This window comes from Felis catus, chromosome D3 (genome assembly GCF_018350175.1).
Source record: "Felis catus isolate Fca126 chromosome D3, F.catus_Fca126_mat1.0, whole genome shotgun sequence".
NCBI lineage: Eukaryota > Metazoa > Chordata > Mammalia > Carnivora > Felidae > Felis > Felis catus.
In genome coordinates this window covers 50,485,760-50,508,009 of record NC_058379.1, presented here as the reverse complement: position 1 = coordinate 50,508,009, position 22,250 = coordinate 50,485,760, and the positions used below count along the sequence as shown (strand labels likewise).

The 22,250-nt window shown below is 38.4% G+C and overlaps 1 pseudogene; it reads left to right on the top strand.

Moving 5' to 3' along the window:
- The first annotated feature begins 1,338 nt into the window (after window positions 1–1,338).
- LOC101083881 lies at window positions 1,339–18,799 on the top strand (annotated as a pseudogene).
- Window positions 18,800–22,250: the final 3,451 nt, after the last annotated feature.

Below are 22,250 nucleotides of genomic sequence, written 5' to 3'. Positions count from 1 at the left end.
TATGATTTTAGTTTTCCCTTTTTCCTTAATTTTAATTGTTTCTCAAAAGTTAGATATTCCATGATTTCAACAGACGACACCTCACATTTGTAAAAATGAGGATCATGAAACTTCATTCATATAGATGAAAATTATCCCAAGATTTCATACATTCATTGAACAAATATATATTGAGTATCTATTCTTTTCCAGCTTCTCTAGGTACTAGGGATACAGCAGTGAACAAAACTCACAAAATTCCTGCCTCACCTGAAGTTGAGACTCTTGTTGAAGGGGAGGATGGAGAGAAAAAATAAATGAGTAAGATATAACATGATAGTAGTGTATTCTAAGGAGAAAAAGAAACCAGAAAATGGGGATAGAAAAGGATGACAAGGTGTATACTAAAATTTTCTACACGTGGACCAAGAATAAAAAGTTTATTGAATGAAAATAGTAATTCATTGGAACACCTAGGTGGCTCAGTTGGTTAAGTGTCCAACTTCGGCTCAGGTCATGATATCACGGTTTATGGGTTCAAGCCCCACGTTGGACTCTATGCTGACAGCTCAGAGCCTGAAGCCTGCTTCAGATTCTGTGTCTCCCTCTCTCTCCGCTCCTTCCCCACTCACACACACACTCTCTCTCTCTCAAAAATAAACATTAAAAAGGAAAATAGTAATTCACTAATCAAGTTTTTTATTAATTTATTAATTTTCAATAAGCATTTATTTGTAGGTGCCAGTGACAAGAACACAGAGATGTAGGAGATATAATCACTGCCTTCTCAATGCCTGCTAAGTAGTGGGAGGGTAGAAATCAACAATCAGTATTATATTCCCAAAATGCTAATATATGAGCTGAAAGTAAAATATCAATATAGCTTTATTTTCACATTTGCAAACTGAGATAAAAATACAGATATTTTTTAATATTTTAATAAATATTATTTAATATTAAATAAACCAATAACTGGCAATGTGACAACAGTAAAACTTTTTTGAAAACTCCCCAAATCCTCCTAAATAATAAATCAGGAACATTAAATGAGACAAAACAAAACAAAACTACAGACAGTATCCTCAACAAAACTAGGGAAAAGGTATCCCCATGAGCTTCAGAACAGGCATTAGTGTGTCTAAACCATCAACAGCTGTGTGCCCTACACAGAGGAACAACTATATGCTCAGATCACTGAGGAGTGGAAGAGTGATTGATACCCATTTATCAACCCGTGAAAACCAAAATTTAATCCAAAATAATCACAGCCAAAATAAGATAATCCTATGGAAGCCAAGACTAAGGATTTGGGAAAAACCTGAATGTCCTTACAGGACACAAGTTTCAGAGAAAGCAAATATGGCTTATGAACGTGAGAAGATTGAAGAGAGCTTTGTCAGTGTATGTGCTTGAGAAGTACACAGCAAATATTCATTTTTAGAAGTACAGAGTTATACTCTTAAGGAGCACTATTGGAAATAGATGCTTAGGTGAGTGAGTAGAATAGGAAAACTGGTTATAAAAAGAGAGAGAGAAGTTTCAGATACTTCTCTTTGGGTGCTTTTGGAGGCACCCAAAGGAATTAAGTCCTGGAAAGTGGTATACAGGCAAAATAATGAGAATAAGTCTGATATCACTACCTTGGAATGCAAGCCTATGCAGGTGAGGGCTGAAGCATGCATTTAAACAAAGAAAATACTTCTAATCTAGACTTACCTATAAAAGACACAAAAGCATCTACACAAAGGCCATAGCTTGAGTATTTCACATAACAGAATGGACCTTCTCAATCCAAGGAGCTCTCCATAGGAACATAGTCCTGATGGGCTAAGAAAATCTACAACACTGGAATATGGGAAGTGTTGAGAAAAGCAATATGATCTAAACCATATAAAGTTATTGACAAGAAGTGCCTGGGTGGCCCTTGATTTTGGCTCAGGTCATGATCCTAGGGTTGTGGGATTGAGCGCTGCACCAGGCTCCATGCTGAGTGTGGAGCTGGCTTGGGATTCTCTCTCTCTCTCTCTCTCTCTCTCTCTCTCTCTCTCTCTCTCTCTCTCTCACTCTGCCCCTCCCCAGCTTGTGCATGTGCACATGTGCTCTTTCTATCTTTCTCTCTCTCTGAAAAAAAAGTTATTGACAAGAAAAATGATGAAAATGAACCTACTGATATTTCAATAACCACAGGGTATACTCACTAGGAAAATCTGTCAATAAAAGAAGTGAAAATGAGCTGGAAAATGTCAAGAAAATTAAGAACACAACCACAGCTTTGAAAATAGCACAAGTCTTAATAGAAAGCCTAGAAATTGTATGACTATATATCAAGAGAATAGGATACCAAATCTCAAGAAAAAATAGAAAAAAAATTCATGAATAAAAACTGAAATAGAAGGAATATGAGAGTGAGTATACAGAAGCCAGTGCAGTATAAAAAGAAAATTTATAAAAATTTAAGCAGAATTTTTTTTAATGTTTATTTATTTCTGAGAGAGAGAGACATAAAGAGAGAGTAGGGAAGGGGCAGACAGAGAGGGAACCACAGAATCTGAAGCAGGCTCCAGGCTTTGAGCTGTCAGCACAGAGCCCAACATGGAGATTCAACTCACAAACCATGAGGTCATCACCTCAGCTGAAGTTGGACCCCCAACCGACAGAGCCACCCAGCCACCCTTAAACAGAGAGTCAAAAGAATTTTCAAGAAAACTGTTGGGTGTGGCCACGAGTGCTGCCCGATCAGGAAGTCTGGCTGGAGAACCTGGGCAGCCACAGAGCCCCACTCAGGCCAGGAGCAAAGCCAGCAAATCTGCTCAACTGCTGAGCATACCTTACAGCCCCATTGCATCAGGGAGCCCAAATAGTGACCCCAGGGCAGGCTGAGAGCCCAGCCTTATGGCCTTGCCTGATTGCCAAGCACAGCCTACAGATTCACCCAGGCAGGGAGCCCAGCCGTGACCCTGCCCAATTGTGGAGCATAGTGAGCATGTGGACCCCATCAAGGAACCCAGAGAGCAACTTCACCCAAAAGTGGAACACGGCTAGCGAGCTGCTCATCACAGAGCCCAGCTTGTGACCCCATTTAACTTCAGGACACAGTCTGCCGCCCCACCTGATCATATATATAGTACTGCTTACTGTCCGGCCCAACTGCAAAGCCCTGGCCTGTCTGAACGTGTAGCCCAGCCAGCAGCAGAATCTGCTGGGATATCCCATCACTTTTTGCCATATTTTCTTCACTGGAATTGAATCATTAAGCCCAGACTATACTCAAGGAAAGAAGAATTAAGTTCTAGCTTTTGAGGGGAGGACTATCAAATAATTGGTGGCCATATCTCTAAACTATTACAAACACCAATTAGGTGTTTTTCCAGAAACAGACAATTTGAATTTAAAATTAATATGGAAAAAAAATAAGCAAGAATATCTAGAAAATAATTGAAAAAATATCATAATATAAGGGAGCTTGCCCTACCATATATTAAGCCATATTACTATGTTTTTATAATTTAAAAATGTAAAAGCACATGAACCAGTGGAAAAAGAATAGAACATCCCAAACAGACCCAAGTACATACAGAAATATACAAAAAGGTTGACTTTTATTTATTTGTTTTTTTAAGTTTATTTATTTATTTTGAGAGAGCGGGGAAGGGGCCGAGAGGGGGAGCGGGCAATGTGGGACTCGAACCCATGAACTGTGAGATCATAACCTGAGCTAAAACCAAGAGTCAGACATTTAATTGACTGAGCCACCCAGGTGCCCCCAAAAGGCAGACTTTTAATAAATGGTGATCAAAAAACTGGGGGGAAAATCATTAGAAGAAAAACAAACAAAAAACGTAATAAAAATAAATAATCTACAGAGAAAAGTAGGGAACTCAGTGGAGAAGATACAGAGGCAAGGTAGACAACACTGAAAATGACCTCACAGATAGTGTTAATTTTGGAAGCACACGTTTCATGTATTTAACAACAATATAAATTAGATAACAGACAAAAAGGCAATCTTAAAAGCTACAAATACATTTAAGCAAATAAATCTAACTGCATATTGAGTTGGTGACAATCACATGGAGGATATAGGATCTAGCGAAGAGACGGATTTACAAAAGTGTGGGCAAAATGAAAGATGAAACCAAGAATGGGTGATGCACCCCCGGAATAGGAAGAGAGGGAACAGTTGTCACCATTAGGCTACTAAGGGCCCAGAGAGGACATGACGTGGATGCTGGAATCTAAGGAGATGCATAACCATCTGACACAGCCACCCTGTAAGAGCTACAGTCTTAAGTAGAGAAACACAGCCGGCAGCCCAGCAGGAAAAACCAGGGGAGGAAATACCCCAGCTTCACTCTCCTGCCCTCCAAATGTCCTCTCCTCCACAAAGGAGAGCCGGAGAGAAAATGAGTTCAACCATGCCCTTTCTAGGGAGTGCTTCCCACCACACAGAGCAGGATAAAACACTGAGAACAAATGCAGAAGGGCAAAAAGAGAATGTACAGTACCCAAAAGAAATAATGTTAAATTTATTAGGTGAGCTAATGCATAAAGATTATGTGAGAAAAGGCTTAGGGTTCAAACAATTTCAAAATCTTTAAAAATTTAGAAATATACAAGATGTAGTAAGTTAAAAATTTGGTTGTTGCTGTTTCTGTTTTCCTCATAATTGGGGATGAAATGCATAGTGTTTTATACTGCTGACAAAATGGAAAATTGTCACAATCTTGCTAGAAACCTATTTGGCAATAGGTGCCAAGAGGTATAAAAATGCTATAGGCTACAGTCCTCCAAGCTAAAAAATAAGTAGATGGTATAAAAAATGTACACACAAAAACAACCATGGCTGGAGTATTTTAAAAAGCAAATTGTAAGAAACTTAAAATTGAATGATAAGGAAATGTTACCTAACATTTAAGTAGTAATTTTAAATTCAATGTACAAAAAGTTTTAATGACTTGGGGAAATGCTCCACAGCCCTCAGGCTCTTTTAAGTCCTCATGGGACAAACTTAATATTTCTGTGTTTATGCTAACCAATTTATTTTAATCAATATAGAATAGTTAACCTGTTTCATAACTAAAATATCCATCAGGATAACGCTGAAATGATGTCTCTGTGACCTTTGACTACAAATCACCTCCACTCATTCTTCTGCAAGAACTTATGTATCTATTTAATCAAGTAATAAATTATATCCATCCTTGTTAAAAACACAACAAACCAAATCAGAAAAACCTAGATAACATGAAAGCTTCATTTACCATCACTCCAGACCCTATCCTTTCCTCAGAGCAAACCAGACTCAGAGTAGGAAATTTAACTTTCCAAAAGTTCATGTATATGTAAAATATATATACATAAGTACATGTATGCCTATGTTATATGTGAGACCTATATATACACATGTATAGTTATATGCATATACAGCCAAACACACATTATCCATGTGTGTCCATGCATATATAAAAATACATGCACATACATACATAAATAATCCAATAATAGGTTCATGTAACATTGCTTTCCATTTTCAAAGGTTTTATCAGTTTATATCCTATAAAGTTTTTGCTTACATACTGGCCAAATATAGTCCTCATTTACTTCAAATTTTGTCAATCTTATGGAAGAAAAGTATCTTTGTTATTTTAATTTGCATTACCAACTGTAATAACTTTCATGTTTATCAGTCACTTGAATATCTTCAACAATAAATTGCCTGTTCAGATCCATTGTCCATTTTTCTATTTAATTCTTTATGTTTAATTCTTTATGTTTTTCCTTTTGATTTATTTGTTGTGTTTTTTTTTTAATTTTAGAGAGAGCACATGCTCAAGTGAGGGAGAGGGAATCTTAAGTAGACTCCATCCTCAACGTGAAACCAGAAGCAAGCCTCAATCTCACGACGCTGGGATCATGACCTGAGCTGAAAACAAAGAGTTGGACACTCAACCAACCGACTGATGGGGATGTGTGCTTTTTTTTTTTTTTAAATGAAGAACATCTATGTCCTGTTATTTTTTTTTATGATTCCATTATCTTCCCCTAGTATTTTTATTATTTACACATTATATTTTCAATTCTTGTGTATAGTTCCTACAAAAAGATCCATTTTTACTAGATTTTTCCATTTGTTGCCACACAATTTTCCCATTATTTTTATTCAATGTTTTGATCACCTAAATATTAATAAATCGTCTCTTAATTTCTAATTTTAAATAAATAAATATTTAGTTAGATCAGACTTGCCAAAGTTGCATCTATTTTATTGGTCTTTTTTAAACAATCCATTTTCATTGTATGGTTCAGAACTAATTCATGATTTGCTGCCTTTTTTATTAATTTCTTCATTCTATTTTCTTCAGCTTTATTCTATTATTTTCCTAGCATTTTAATTCATATGTTAATTTCTTTTTAAGTTTTTGTTATTTTCAAATGTATATATATCTCTGAATTTAATTCATATGATATGTTGTTTAAGCCTTTATCTTTCTTCTAAATAGATTTTGAGCTTTTTAATAGCAAAATTGCCTGCCATGCCATCTGTGTTTTGATATTTACATACAGTCTGAGAGTTGCCTATTATTAGAAAATTTATTTTCATGATTAATATGTCTGGTCTTCTTTAATCTAGTTTTATGCTTTTTATTTATTGTACTTCCCTTACATTTTACTTTATTTAATTTTGTCCTTGTGATTTGAAAATAAGTATACTGTTTTCGTTTTATAACTGTTAAATTTGTATTTTTTAAAATATTGAAACCTGGGGTACCTGGGGGGTTCAGTCGGTTGAGCGTCCAACTTCGACTTAGGTCATGATCTCACAGTTAGTGAGTTCGAGCCCCGTGTCGGGCTCTGTGCTGACAGCTCCGAGCCTGGGGTCTGCTTTGGATTCTGTCTCCCTCTCTCTCTGCTCCTCCCCAATTCATGCTCTGTCTCTCTCTCAAAAATAAATAAACAGTAAAAAAAAATTAAGATATTGAAACCTGGTGTCTCTACTTATGAATATCTATCATTTAAGAACATATCCTGACTGCTTCTATGTAGAATGAGAAAACTACCCAATATTTTATTCCACTTCTACTCTTCCATATTTTCATTTTTTGTTGTAATCTCTATTGAAACCTTGCTTATCATTTCAAGCTACTTATTATTATAATTATTTATAACACTTTTGCATTTTTCCATTACTTTTCTTAGCACCACTTTCAAATTCATTGTTAAAACACTTATTCCACTGAAGTAATGAGTACCACTTTTAAGTTTTTGATAATGGTTTGCTTTCAGAATGGAATGAAGGCCAGCATTTCAGTCTCTATTTCCTTTTCCCCATGTAAATGGAAACCATCACAACCTTTCCCCTTGTTAAAACCCCTTACAAAAGACCTTCAACCCAGTGTGCCAAGAATGGGTTACAGGAATGATGACAAGGGTTGGAATCACCCAGCCCTGTGGGCGGTTAAGCAAACACCCTGGTCTTGGAACTCCACACTAGTCACCCGGCTGCAAACAGCCCTGAGCATTTACCATGCAACACTTCATTTCCTCTGCAATGCCACATTGCAAAGACCTGCTAGAAAGTCCTGCTATAAATGCTGCTCTATTGCTTTCTCTTCAAAGTTGTGGAAAAAGTTTGAAATCCAGATGTTTTCTCCTTATTGTATTTAATGTATTTCTGTATCCTAGATATGTGTGGGTTTCTTTTTCATTGTTAAGTATCCGGGCTTTTATCAGAATGTGTTTATATTCCATTTCTTTTAGTAACATTTGACAAATCATGGGCCATTTGAGTTTACAGAGTAAGTTTACTCTTTAGTTCAGAATGTTTTCTCTCATAATCCTTTTGCATATTTCTTGTAGATCATTTATTCTAATTTTTCTTTTTTTTTTTAATTTTTATTTATTTTTGGGACAGAGAGAGACAGAGCATGAACGGGGGAGGGGCAGAGAGAGAGGGAGACACAGAATCGGAAACAGGCTCCAGGCTCTGAGCCATCAGCCCAGAGCCCGACGCGGGGCTCGAACTCACGGACCGCGAGATCGTGACCTGGCTGAAGTCCGACGCTTAACCGACTGCGCCACCCAGGCACCCCTCTAATTTTTCTTCAGAAAAACAGCAAGTTTTCAATATTTCTCTGTTCGTCTTTTATATTTATCATCTTTCCATTAATTTGTTTTTACCTCTTTTTCTTTTCCTCTGCATTCTAGACAACTTCTTAATTTAATCTTTTTTTGTAATTCTTGATCTTCTGCTATGTCAGGCCTGTTCTTTGTCTACAACAGATAAAAATTTATTTCTACTTTAAAAAATTTATAACATTTTTATTTACTGTACCTAACAACTTTTATATTACCTTATATGTCTTGGCACACATATTTTTTCATCTCTGTTATCTTATGTCATCTCTTTCCTATAATATTTTATAAAATTTAATTGAGTTCAAAAATTTCTAGTGATGAAAGCTACAATGAAATATGTATATATTTATTATGTATGTATTATTTATCTTTTCTTCTGGTTAACAAATCTGTTTATAACTTCCAATTTTTGTTTGCTTGTTTTCCTTTTACATTTGCCAAAATGGTGACAATTCTATGCGGCATCTCCTTTTCCCCAAACAACTATCTGATTTAGACACCTCATTCTTTGATTGAATGCCATTGTCTTCCTCTCATTTGATCTGAAGTTGTAAAGTCAGTTGATTGGTTGTTTTTTCAGTCAACTAGAAGGCTGAGAAATACAAAGAACTGTAGCCAGTGGAAAGACTGCCTTTTAGTGTTCCTATAAATAGAAAAGATAAAAATATCTTTGGTTACAGGTCAGATCCTGTATCTTAGTGCTCTTACCTAGTGCTGTATCCTAGTGCTTTTTTATTTCAAAAAAGAATTTCTGTGTTTGGAAAAAAAAAATAAGTAAATCTGTCAAAATCTGTTGTCACTCACCCTCTGCTTCTACCTTCCCCCACAAGATCTGGCCTCTGGCATGTCTATTCCCAAATTTCACCTGGTCCCCTTCAAAAGCAGGCCACACCACAGAGGAGCCTGAAGCTTTGGGCAGATATTCTTTTCCTTTCCAAAGTTAAAGCCCTAGAATATATACTTGAGTTTATCTGGATCCCAAGTCCATATCTTTTTCTACTACAGATAACTGGCCTTCACACTCATATGAACACCTTTAAAGAGTCTTCCATCCCCATTGTGCCCAAACATTGTTAAACTAATAGCTGTTTGCTTGCTCACTGCCTGCATGACTGCTGGATTGATTAGAGGAGCCCCTATTACTCAAGCAGGCTAGTGTTTGGGATGCCCCTTTCAAATAAAGATTCTTATTGTTGATCATGAGGATTCCTGGAGCATGTGTGATTATATTTCAATATACCAGTCAATGAAAAACATGGTATCCCTATCTCAGTAAAAATTCCAACTATGTATTCTATTCAATCAAAAGTATCTGCTGGGTTTCACTCTGTTTCTTTCAAGGTGATAAAAAGATAAGTGATCAGTGGGGAATCTGTAGATACAGATTCAACATGATGTTGAAAAGGAAGTATGGGCACCAGGTCACACTTGTGACCCATTTAGGGTACAGAAAGGCCTTTCATTATGGGATATTCTGCCCATAAGATTGAGTTCAGGGCTGGCCAATAGAATGTTATGCAATAATGGACACGTTCTATATCAATACATTTGATACACTAGCCATTAGCCTCTGGTGACTGTTGAGCACTTGAAATATGCCAGAATGACTGGCATACAGAGGACTGTATTTTAAATTTTATTTAATTTTATTTAATTTTAATTTAAATATCCACATATATTGTACAGCCCACAGCTAATCAAATCATTGACTTATTTTTAGCCAACTTTTCTCCCCTAAATCTAATCTTCCAATTATCCCCAAAGCCACTGGAGTTTATTTCAAAAAGATTTTGAAGCAGGTATTGCCTTTATTACAGTTTTTCCCTAAGAGATCACTCTCAATTTTAAACGACATCGCGTATTAGGTCTAGAAGGTTGAAGGGCATTGACCTCTTCTCTCCACGAATTCTGAGCCTTATCTAACAGTGAGACCACAACATATCATCAAATATGAGTTAGCTGGAGGACCGGGACCCCTATAAACTTGACAAGAACATTAGGAAGGAACTGAGCTCTTTTATCTTCACATTGTTTTTTCTTCCCCCTCCAGAGTCCCTTCTATTCATAGAAGAGTTCTGAAGAGTTTACCATCACTGATCTCAGTGGTCCTCATCCTCCATTCCCAACAACCAGCAAGATCCGATCTCATAAAAACAAACACCTAAACCTCATGTTTTTAAATGTGAGTTTTACTATAGTAGATATTCAATTTTGAATCTCACCGTGTCTGTAAAGTAGTGCATTTTCATTGTCTCTCATCATTTTCCACTTCTGAGTTTAAAAACAAAATGAAACAAAACTTTCTGCCTAATGACATATTTTATGCACAGCATGTGGTTAAAATTAAAATAATACCATTCATTCCACATACAAACTATTTTTCATCTTGGGAAAAACACTGATTACTCCCAAGGAACATTGCTGCATGGTAGTTATTACTTCACCATTTAACAGATGAAGAGTGGGAAAAGGAAATAAATACAGACTAAAAGGAGTATCTGTGTGGATGCAAGAATCAAAGTTAGACATTTAAGGTGTGTGATTTTTCATCTCAACCTCAGACCTGTTCTCTCTCCATTTAGGGTTGTAACCATAAATCACCCTCAATTAATTGTGAGCATATTTTACATAGTAAATCTAAACTCCTACCAACAGACAGCCTTCCTCTAACCAGAAAGAAGAAAGAAAGAAAGAAAGAAAGAAAGAAAGAAAGAAAGAAAGAAAGAAAGAAAGAAAGAAAGAAAAGAAAAGAAAAGAAAAAAGAAAGGGAGGCTGTAATTAGCCAGATTATCTTCTTAATTTCATCAACTATTTTGCTGACTGGTTCCATGGGAAAGACTCAGAAGTGGGTATTTGTGGAACAAGGTAATTGCTACTTCCTCCCTGACCTTGTTTTAGTAATCTAGAAAATATCATGAAACCACAAAGCTCATGTACCATCATGATTTATAAATTATCCACACACAAAAATGGCAGTTTCTGCCCCAAATTTCTATCACCTACAAAACCTGCCTCATCACTACAAAGATAACTATACATGATGGTGTGTGGATGGGAGGGCTTGTAACTATTTGGGAATCTTTAGGTTCATAAGGAAGAGGGGAACTTTTCTCAAAAGAAACATCAAATTTTCTTTTCCCACAAGAAAATAAGATCTTTGAAGATTTTACTTGAGTGGAGAATCTCAGTTATAAAAATCCTGTCCATGTGGGGGTGCCTGGGTGGCTCAGTCAGTTAAGCCCCCCAACTTGAGCTCAGGTCATGATCTCAGGGTTTGTGGGTTTGAGCCCCGCATCGGGATCTTTACTGACAGCTCAGAGCCTGCAGCCTGCTTCATATACTGTGTCTCCCTCTCTCTCTACCCCTCTCCTGCTCACTCTTGTCTCTCAACAATGAATACACGTTAAAAAATTTTTTTTAAAAATCCTGTCCATGTGGTTGTACCTATGCCCAACATATCTCTTTCCTTCCTAACTATACTTATCTTAAAAACCCTTTCTCTCTCTCATAATGGCTAAAATTCTGCCAATAGAGTTTTATTTCAGTTAATAATGTTCTTTTAAAATCCAAATTTTTGGAGAATATTATACATCTATCTCTTTACCAGTACTCACCAAGCTATGTTAGAGAAATTCGACGTTAAATTTGTGGGGCAGCAAAATAACAATTATGTGCAATACAGCAGACATATATGACATGGCAAATGTAGTCTGGTGGTCTTCAGACTATACCATATGTAATATCACATTCCAGAATTTGAGAGAAATGCACAGTGTGGGGCCCCACCCCAGAGACCCTAAATCAGCAGGTTTGAAATAGGCATAGGAATTTGCGTTCAGGCAAGTTTCTTAAGGTGATTCCATGCCTCATGCTCAGTTCCAGGAAATGTTGTCCTCTGAAGGTGCGCACAGCACAATCCATGCACTCCACATGGGGCCCTGGGCATCACTCATTCTGATAAGGGCTTAGGTAATTTGAATTAATGGAACATGGGCTATCATAAGGAAAGGGCTAAAATAGAAAGACAGCTGAATATTTGACAATGGCCCAGTGTCAAAGGTGTACTTTGCCATTTAAAAATTTCATCGAATTTGGCTTTGTACCCAGGAGAGTAGCAACCTTTTGTTTTCTTCCTCTTCTTCTTCATCCTCCTGCTCCTCTTCTACAAAACTCCCTATTCTCCCAGCCTGGAACCTGCTTTATATAGTTCAATATCACCTAGATAAAATAATTTTTCTATGTTGCCTTGGGAGTCCATCTATCATCTTTAACATTACTTCAATAAGAAAGCTTATAAAGTACAAGGAATCCAACACACATTTCCCTAAGATAGAAATTTAAATGTATACTAAAAAGAAACCAGACAGATAAGACTCCTAGAGAAAAATAAAGCAACTCTACATTATCAAGAAGCAGCATGTAAACTGATTAACTTTTCTCTCAAAAAGAAAAAAAATCAGGAGGAACATATTAGGGAGTCATTGCCACATTCTAGGGTTTCCCAAATCTTTGTAATTGTTCCTTAGAAAGTTTCAATTAAAGTGTTCTAAATTTTTAAAATGCAATATAAACTCATTACCAGATAAGCACAAAGGAATATTCTAAAGTCACTTATGAATGGATTTTGGATTATTCATCTGCTTCTTTCCATTAGGACAGCCAAACTGTAATTAATGCCTTTATTCCCGTGTTACATAAAGTGTGGAAGCCAGACGTGCAGCATCCGCATCCCCACCACACACCAGCTGAATCCAAATCTACATTTCAACAAGTTTTCTGGTGATTCAGATGTACATCAATACTTGAAAAGCACCATTCTGTCACATCAGGACTTAACCTCTGAGGGACCTCAGAGACTGTATGCTATGGGTACTCTCCGATGTTGGTGATATTAAGTATCCATGGGGGGGGGGGTCTGAATATTTATAGAGATTGTGACTTTAGAATGCATTTTCAGAAATAAATCCATTTTTATGAATGCAAGTTTATACAAGAAAGATGTTCTTGGGGCTCCTAGGTTGCTCAGTTGGTTAAGTGGCCTACTTCGGCTCAGGTCACGATCTCACAATTCGTGAATTCAAGCCCAATGGGGCTCTGTGCTGACAGCTTGGAGCTTGGAACGTGCTTCAGATTCTGTCTCCCTCTCTCTCTGTCCCTCTCTCCCACCTCTAACTCTCTCTCAAAATAAATTTAAAAAAACATTTTAAAAAAGATTTTCTTATTTATATTTTAATTCCTACTAACGATTCCTACTAAAGTCCTCAACTTGGTGGTTGACCCATGGGTAGTTAATGGCAGAGTCTCTTTTAAAAGACAGTAGGACCAAATATCATACTAGCTAAGGGGTTTTAATACATGTTCAAAAGCACATTTTACTGCAAAATAAATGCTTGTTCCACCCCTGTGCAGTAGTAAACTTAATAATTAGAGTGCCTGATGATTGGCCACTTTGTATGAAAATACAGAAGAGAAAACCGTTACATTGAGCATCCATAAATGTTTTTGGTTGTGAAATCCAGAAAGAAATTTTAATTGTTGGCTTCATAATTTCCCATCTCAAACATCCTAAACCATCAATAAAAAACATCAACAAAACTGTGAAAATACATACAATAAAGTGGGTGGGGGAGATGAAGCAAAGGATAAGAGGGTTCATCCATAACTGATAATTTTTAAATTTCTCTTTTTAATTTAAACCATTTATTTTGCTTGGTCACTGGCTTCCTAGAAGGTAGGCTCCAGATCCTCAAAACTGGGATTTGATTTCTGATAGCTTAATCCTGACATCAGCTATGGGTTTATCATGGGTCAAGGACAGAGTTTCTGTTCTTTGGGAAATATTTCCTTCACTTTATCCCTTAACTATAACTGTAGCCCATACCAAGCCAATCAGCATTAAAATATTCAGAGTTTTTAAAAGCAACATGCAAAAAAGTTTAAGTAAATGAACACAAAGCCATCAGCATAAACAATTTAAAACACTTTCCTTTAATGAATTCATTATGTATGTGATGAAAAAGCTTATTTTTATTCACCATAACGAAACACCAAAAAGAAAATTTTGATGACCCAATTTTTGCTCATTTAAATTATTTTATCTTTAATTTATTTTGATTTACTGATTTCTTATTGGTAACTTTACATTATTCCGATTTATGACAATCTGATTTCTTCTCAGATCATTCTTACATTGATAATTTCAATCATTTTAACAGTCTCTTTTTTAACATTTTGATATTTTCTAATCAACTACAGTATTGTAAGTAACCAACTTCTCACAGACAGGATTTGGACCTACCATTAGTATGGAAATGTCATACATTCAGCAGAAAAAGTTCACTGCTAGTATTATTTTTTGAAAAATACATACCGTTACTTATATGAATAGAGCAAAGGAAGACAGATATTTGTGATTTGGCTCTTATAACTCAAAATCTTCATTTATGGTTTATAATTGCATATATTTAGTTTGGCTAATGTATGGATGATAAATATAGCTAGATATAACTTTTGAGCAGAAATAAATATAGCTTGATTTATAGGACAATGCTTTTATTAGGAGTTAAAAGCTTAGCTATGTCTGTAAATATACAAACAGATATATGCAACCATGTGCAGTGGGTGTAGAGTCTATCAAGTAGCTTAACGTTATCAAAATACTCCAGTGATAATGAAACTCAAGACTCAGAGGACAGTAAGAATATTATTCCATATAATGTATTATGCATCAATAGTTTCGGCGGGCAAATCCTACCAGCCACTCAGGCCACCACAACAGTTAGTGAAAAGAATATTAACTGATTCATGAAATGGAAAAATAGAAGAAAGGGAAACCAAAGAGAAATCCCTACATTGCTCCTTTTTTTCCCCCTTCTGGCCATCGTTTTCAGTCCACCCGGAGTCCCATGGTTCTACTCTATAGACTCTATGCTCCCACCCTCCACTCTCCAAATCTGCATCTGACCCTCCCTCTGCCTCCACTTCTCTTCTTTCATCCCTTTTTTTTAATTTGCCATCAACGCTCAAAGCCAAGTATGTACTTGTTGTCATTCAGTCCCAGATATTGACTTGTTAAAGCCTCTAATTCAAATCAATCCACTATTATGACCATACTCTAATTCCATTAGATTAATGATTAATATGTATCCCACAGCCTATGACATTAATTCCACCTGAGCAATATTCTTTTTTTTTCCTGCATAGAAAAAGTACTTTGTCACAAGCAACAAATTTTAAAGAAGATTTGCTGAAGTCCCTTTGCCCTGTAATAGTATCTAGTTGTCATTTCAGGAAAGATAAATTGGGTCCATTATCAGGAAATAGTGGCTATTGCCAATTTTTAACACCAAAACTGCACCCTGATCTTCAAAATCCCTTTCTATTGATTTCTCTCATATCAGATTATGTTGCACAGACATATTTAGACAATTTAAGATCATTTATCTTCGCTTCATAAGAAATTGAACAGTTTTTATTGATGTTTACTTGGGGGCATGTGCTTCATTTCTCGTGTAACGTACGAAAAACTAATGTACTCTTAATAGCAGACAGATTACACAAATTTGCATGGGTATTTTGAAAAGATAATACCAAACGGGTTGAAGTAGCACAGAGAGAAATATTTTCAACTTCATTATTTTCCAAAGCAGCAAGATTACCAACCAGCTTTGCAAAACTTTCCCTGTTGAGCTTAAACATACTACATGCTCAAGTGTTTTAATTTGAATTTTTAAATATGGAGGAGGACTTGCTCCTGAGTATCAGGAATTTGTCAACTTAATTACACAATCCCAGTAGTTTTGTGACGACACATTAGTAATTTCCTCCTGGCTTTGCTAGCCCCTTGCTTCCCAGCCTTGTATTCTGAAGGTCTCTTGCTCTTTGCTTCTCGCCTCTTTGACTTACAGTCTCTGCTGGGAAGGAGTTTCCTTATCAGGCACACATCACAGAGATATGTTAATATGACTGCTCACCTTTTTATTGTTGCTATTTACCTAAAGACAAGAATTCCATGTAATTTTTAAAAACTGATTGCAGAAATATCTGTCAAAAATTAAATGTTCAATAGGAATGCTGTGGAAATTTTGTGAAATAAATTTGGTGGGTGCAATGGGGCTTTCTGTTCATTTGTAGTTCATTTTTTTAAAAAGCCTTAACATTTTAGGCACAGTGACCCAGTGAAACTATATCACATGATATATGTCCATATACATGTGTGTGTGTGTGCATATGCATGTATGTGTAAAAACATTCGACATGTATACGTTTTTTTAAACGTGAAGAGAAAGAATTGAGAAGTAAGTCTTCTTACTCCTTGAGCTTTCCAGTTAGGACCTATCTGAGCTTGTCTTCCTACACCCTTTGTCTCCTGATAGCTGCTCCCATCCACTCCCCATGCCCCTTGGTGTGATCCAAGAAACAAAATGTTGCAATCCAACACTATGCCTCAAACAGTCCCCATCACACAGTAATGTCACAAGGATTATGAGAAAAAGTCATCCAAAATATAATTAATTAGCCCCCTTTCATCATTGCCATACAATGACATTTACAGTAGTCTTTTTATGATAAATAAAAGCATTCAACCCATACCTATTTTTTTAAAGCAAGAGTACAATTCAATAGTCTATTGTTGAAACCTTAACTAGCTTTTGCAAGCTAGACTCGAAATTATACACTGAACCTAAATTATGTTTGAAATAGGTTCCTTTATATAGTTTAGAACAAATGATTTCCAGATGAGAGTCAAAACTCAAAAATAGAGCCTAGAATTCAGAACTGTTCTGTTGGATTATAGAATTTGTAGGCTAAGGCAAAATGAAGGCTCAAAATCTGCTGAAAGCATGTATTTTTGGTCTCTGCTCCTAGGAGAATGTTCATGATAGATGCTATGGAATTTCTGTCAATTCCTAAAATAACCAAATATTCTACTTTTGGAAACCTAAATAAATAAAAAGAAACGCAGCTTCTTTCACATAACAGCATAAAGTTAAAAATCAAAGTTTGGAGCTAAATCCATTAGCTGGAACAGTTCAGAGCAGATCGAGGCACATGGGCTGCATTGCCTCTATGCTCCCATTCCTTCCACGTTTTGGATTTTTTCTCCCTCTATTACCAGATGTATAGTCTCCTGCCTTGGGAAAGGGAAATATAAAAACAGTGCATGTGCTTCATGCTTTCACAGAATGTTTCTCTTTTCCCAGACCAAAAATGTTGCAGAATCATAAAATAATTTCAGATTCACATTTTTTGTGACATTATCTATCCCTATTTCAGCACAGAGAATGTATCCAGTAGCTTACTGATGTAGAGACAATGCAATATAGAAGAAAAAGGCCAGAATTTTGATTTGGGAGAACTGGAGTTGAATTCCAACTACATTGTCTACTAACAAGGAAAAATCTCTCTGAGCTTCAATTTTCTCTTCTGCAAAATGAGAATACTACCTCGTTTTCAAGAATGTTGAAAGGGTCAAAACTAATGTACATAAAGTCAATAACACAGTCGTTGACACATAATAGGTGGTCAACGTGAGACCTGTTATGTTCCTGGTATAATAGGAACAAACAGAATTCCCAGGCCTGAATTCTCATTTATTCTGCAATACCTCCCTGGATCTCTCTAGATCCAAGAGTCTCAAAGGTACCTATCATAATTGCTACTTATCTCTAATCTTCCTGTAAGAAGACGCCCTGTTTCACTACAGATTTAGGTCTGCACTGGAACTTGGTAGTCACAATGCTGGAACAAATGGAAAACTAACCACCCTCACATGGATCAGCTAAGCCACACATGACCTTTTCCACCTTTGCAGTGTTCCTTTTGACAAACCTTATCATAACCTACATTTTAAAAGTACCAATAGCTTTTCATGCCTCGGCTTCATTGCTGGTGCAGGCCACAAGCTGTACTCACCTTGCGCCCCAACTCCCTACCCCCAACCTTAGCCAGGTCTTCTAGGCTCTGCGTGGTGGGCCTCAGGGTAGGGTGGCCAGCATGGACTCTGGAGGCTGGGGCTGCATCCCCTAGTTCGGATCTCTGAGACACTCGGGCCTGTGCGCTCAGAAGCCTCCTTGATGAGGCCCCATGGCCCCAGGCCAGTCTGTAACATCACCTCTTCTGAATGTGCCACAAAGCAGATCCTTGACTCCCCACCCAGGCCTCCAGACCTGGCACAGAGGGGCAAGTTCACCTCCTGCCTCACCTCCCTTTCGCCTTAATCACCAAGCACCTTTTCCCACACAGTCATCGACTGAGGAAGACTCGGAAACTGCCGGGCCACGCAAGCCAAGCCACGGCCGCATGGGCAATCACCAGAAGCAGCCAGGAGACCAGGGTAATGCGAGTGGCAGCCACCACCATAGGATCAACTTCAATAAATATCACCTACATCACTTTGGAAAAGTTGGTAGGAGGCATTACCAGGTAAAGAGGAACCAGAGCTCTGCCCAACTGACAACCTTGATACAGCGTGGACTTTAGTCGGTGAGCAGACACAGGTATGTGCTGTCAAAAACAAGACTGGAGCTGCTCCCATCACTGATGTGGTCCGATCGGGCTACTGCAAAGTTTTGGGGAAGGAAAAGCTCCCCAGACAGCCTGTCATCGTGAAGGCCAGATTCTTCCATAGAACAGAGGAGAAGATTAAGGGGCAGTGGGGGCCAGATGCATCCTGGTAGCTTGAAGCCTTGTGAAGGGAGGTTCATTAAATGCTAAGAGGAGCTTTTCAATCAATCAATCAAGTACCAATAAATTATAGATAAATATGTACCTGTGGTGCAAAGTCTGTTTGAATAAAAACTACACTAGACACACCAGGAAATAAATCTGACGAATCTGTCTCTCTTCCCCCACTATCTCTCTTGTCTTCTTCCTTGCCCCTTTCTCATCCATGGAAGGGCCAATTCTAACCTTACTCCACGTCCCACCTCAAAGGTCACCTCTTCCTTGAAGTCTCAAGGGGCAATTCCAGCCTCTTTTATCATATCATACTACAGTTACATATTTTTCATGGTACTTATTATTGGCAAACAAGTGCAAAGCTGTCGCCCCTCCAATTACACGTGCCAGGAAGCTGGTGATGGCTTTCACCTTCTTCGTCTATAACAGGAAGTCATCTCAACAGTCACATTGGCCGGCCACATACCTTCTGTTCCTTCTGTCATTCCCTTCATTCCTGACCTTTCGTGACCTGGCACTGCTCACCTGGCCCACGGCAAAGCCTGGAAATTGGTCTTCCTGCCTCCAGGTCTGCACCTCTGCTGTTTTTCTCCACACTATTAACAGAATGTTCTTTTTAAAGCACCAGTCTCATCATAGCACCAACTCTGTAGGTCTTTTCCTTTGCATTATCTACTTCATAAAATCCCAAGGCTGGGGCATGGCTGCATGTTCTGTCCTGAAAGGGGAGGTTAGGGCAGGGGCTGAGAGCTTGAGGTTTAGAATTGCACTCTCTGGAGCTTACAGCCTGGCTCTTCCACTGGCCAGCCACGGGACTTGGGTACTTAGCCATTGCTTTTAGCTTCAACTTCTCCCTATAAAATGAGGATCTGGGGGGAGCATTAAGTGCAATAATGAATCTATACTGATGAGCAGAGAATCTCCCCCATATCAGTCACTTGGCAAACGGTCATCATTCATAAAGCAACCCTCTGCTTGCAGCTCTACCCGCATCTACTAAGCCCACATCCTACTCCACATGCTGGCAGTTCCCAGGTGGAGCTCGACTCTCTCAGGACTCCCCATCCCTGCTCACTTTATTAATAGGAGCAATAATAATATGTAGCAGGAGTGACTCTGTGCCCACAATCTTGGGCATGCAAGCAATAAGCCTTATTTTATTACAACCTAAGATAGCTTTTTATTTTGAGCTCCTTTCCTCTGGGGAGTGAAAACTTACTATCCATCAATTCACGAATCCACCTTCCTCTTACCATCTCCGGGGGGCCATGTCTAAGTTCTGAGACATTTGTCTAGCACAAGGGGATTCAGTGATGTTCGTCAATCCAAGCTCGCATCCCTTCATCTAGCCTTTGGTCATTGGTAGGCACTTCCGGGAACCTTCCTTGTTATTTCTATGCCCTTCTTGGCCACTCAAAACTTGTCTCACTCTATAACTCTGGAGACAGTCTCTGACATTTCCGCCTCGACCTCCCAGACAATGATTTCTTGTCTGGAGTCCTGCCATCTCTCTGAGTATAATCGTGTGTGCATGTGGAAACCCCAGGTCCTCTGCAGAGGCTTCGGCCTCCCTCTCCCACACCTCTTGGTGGTGGGAGTGGAGGAAAAGTACAAGGTCCCTTCTGAGGGATCCTCCAGCTGAGACTCCATGACTCCATCTAGTCTGACTTGGGGGAGTTTTTCCCAAATCTTAAGTCCTTTGGAGTCTATTCATCTTACACCCCACAGATTTTTTCCTGCTTATAGCTGTAACAAATTTTTCATAGAAACGGTGAAATCAACAACCTACCTGCTCCAGTTTGGAAAAGTAGAGTGATAATAGGCAATCTTGAAAGAAAAATGTTGCTTAAATTTCAAAATATTATCACAATGCAATATTAAAAATAGCTAACATTTATTGGGTGAGTTAGACAAATGCATCCTCATACAATTTACAGTCTGTATCAGTCAGGGTCCCAGCAGACAACAGATGGTGCACTCAAATTAAGATACTCTGAGTAGGGTTTAATAAAGGGACTATTTACAAACTTGTGGCAAGGGTGTAGATAAACCCAAAGATAATGCAGTTCCCTGGGGCTAAGGATGGTGTGGCTTAGGTTACTGTCCCTAGACCCAGAGAGACAAAACCAGGGAGCAGTAAATGGAAGCCAGAATGAGAGAGTCCTGGAGAACGGCCACCTGGAAAGGAGCAGTGGCCTGTATTTGAGAGATAGGTGGCCAGAGGGAACCTTGCCAGGCAGAAGCCTATGGAATAAATACCACCACTGCACTCTCTGCCCTCCATCACATCTCCTTCCAGAGCTCACCAACAGGAAGTTAGGACACAAGGGAGACCTACAGATGCAGCCCATGCAGGTGGGTTTTGTGGAGCTGAGAGAAAGACAGAGAAGAATGGAAAGTGGTTCCAGAGGGTCAGATGGAAGATATCCAGCCCATGGTCCATGATAAAACTCCCATGTAGTTGTCAACTTGGGCTGAGTCAGCTCTAGCTGCTCTGACAAAATGCTGTAGGCTGGACAACTTAAACAACAAGCGTTTCTTTCTCACAGTTCTGGAGACTACAAGTATGAGATCAGGATGCCAGCCCAGTCAGGTTCTGGTGGGAGCTCTCTTCCTGACTTGTTGATGGTCCCCTCCTTGAGACCCATTCACATGGTCTTGCCTCTGTGCGTGCATGTGGAGAGAGAGAGAGAGACAGGCAGACAGAGAGAGAGAGAGAGCCACCGAGAGAGAGGGGGAGGGAAAGAGAGACATCGGGGGGGAGGGGAGAGAGACACCGAGAGAGAAAGAGAGGGAGAAAGAGATATCTAACTCCATCAGGAAAGCCCTACCTTCATGAGGTAACCTAACCTTAATTACCTCCAAAGACCGCATCTCCAAATACCATCACCTTGGGGGTCAGAGATTCAATGTATGAATTTAGAGGGGACACAAACACTCAGTCCTTGGCAAACCCAGATAATGCTTTCTTAGTGATGCCTTCCTCATCTAGCAGAACTGACCATTCTTGCATTGACCCAATGTTGCAATATTTGGTGCATACAGTATGTCCTCTGTGAAGAACATATACAAACTGTATTGTATCTGTGTGCATCTGTTTTTCTCTTTCACCAGACCCAGTGCCTTGAGAGGGGAGAGAAGGTTTTGCTTGTGTGTGTGTGTGTGTGTGTGTGTGTGTGTGTGTGTGTGTGTGAGGGAGAGAGAGAGAGAGACAGAGAGACAGAGAGAGACAGAGATACCAATGACAGTGCCTAAAATATAGAATATAGTGTGCTGGCTGAATGAACAGATAAGTGAATAAATGCTTTTTCTCCATTGCTCAGGATCAAACTCCCTAAAGGACAATCCTTTCACAGATAAATAAACTAATTCATGGTATCTTCTCTCTTTTCCTAATAAAATATGTGTTGTTTAATCATGGCCTTCTGTAGGTAATACCCCGGCCTTTGTCAAAT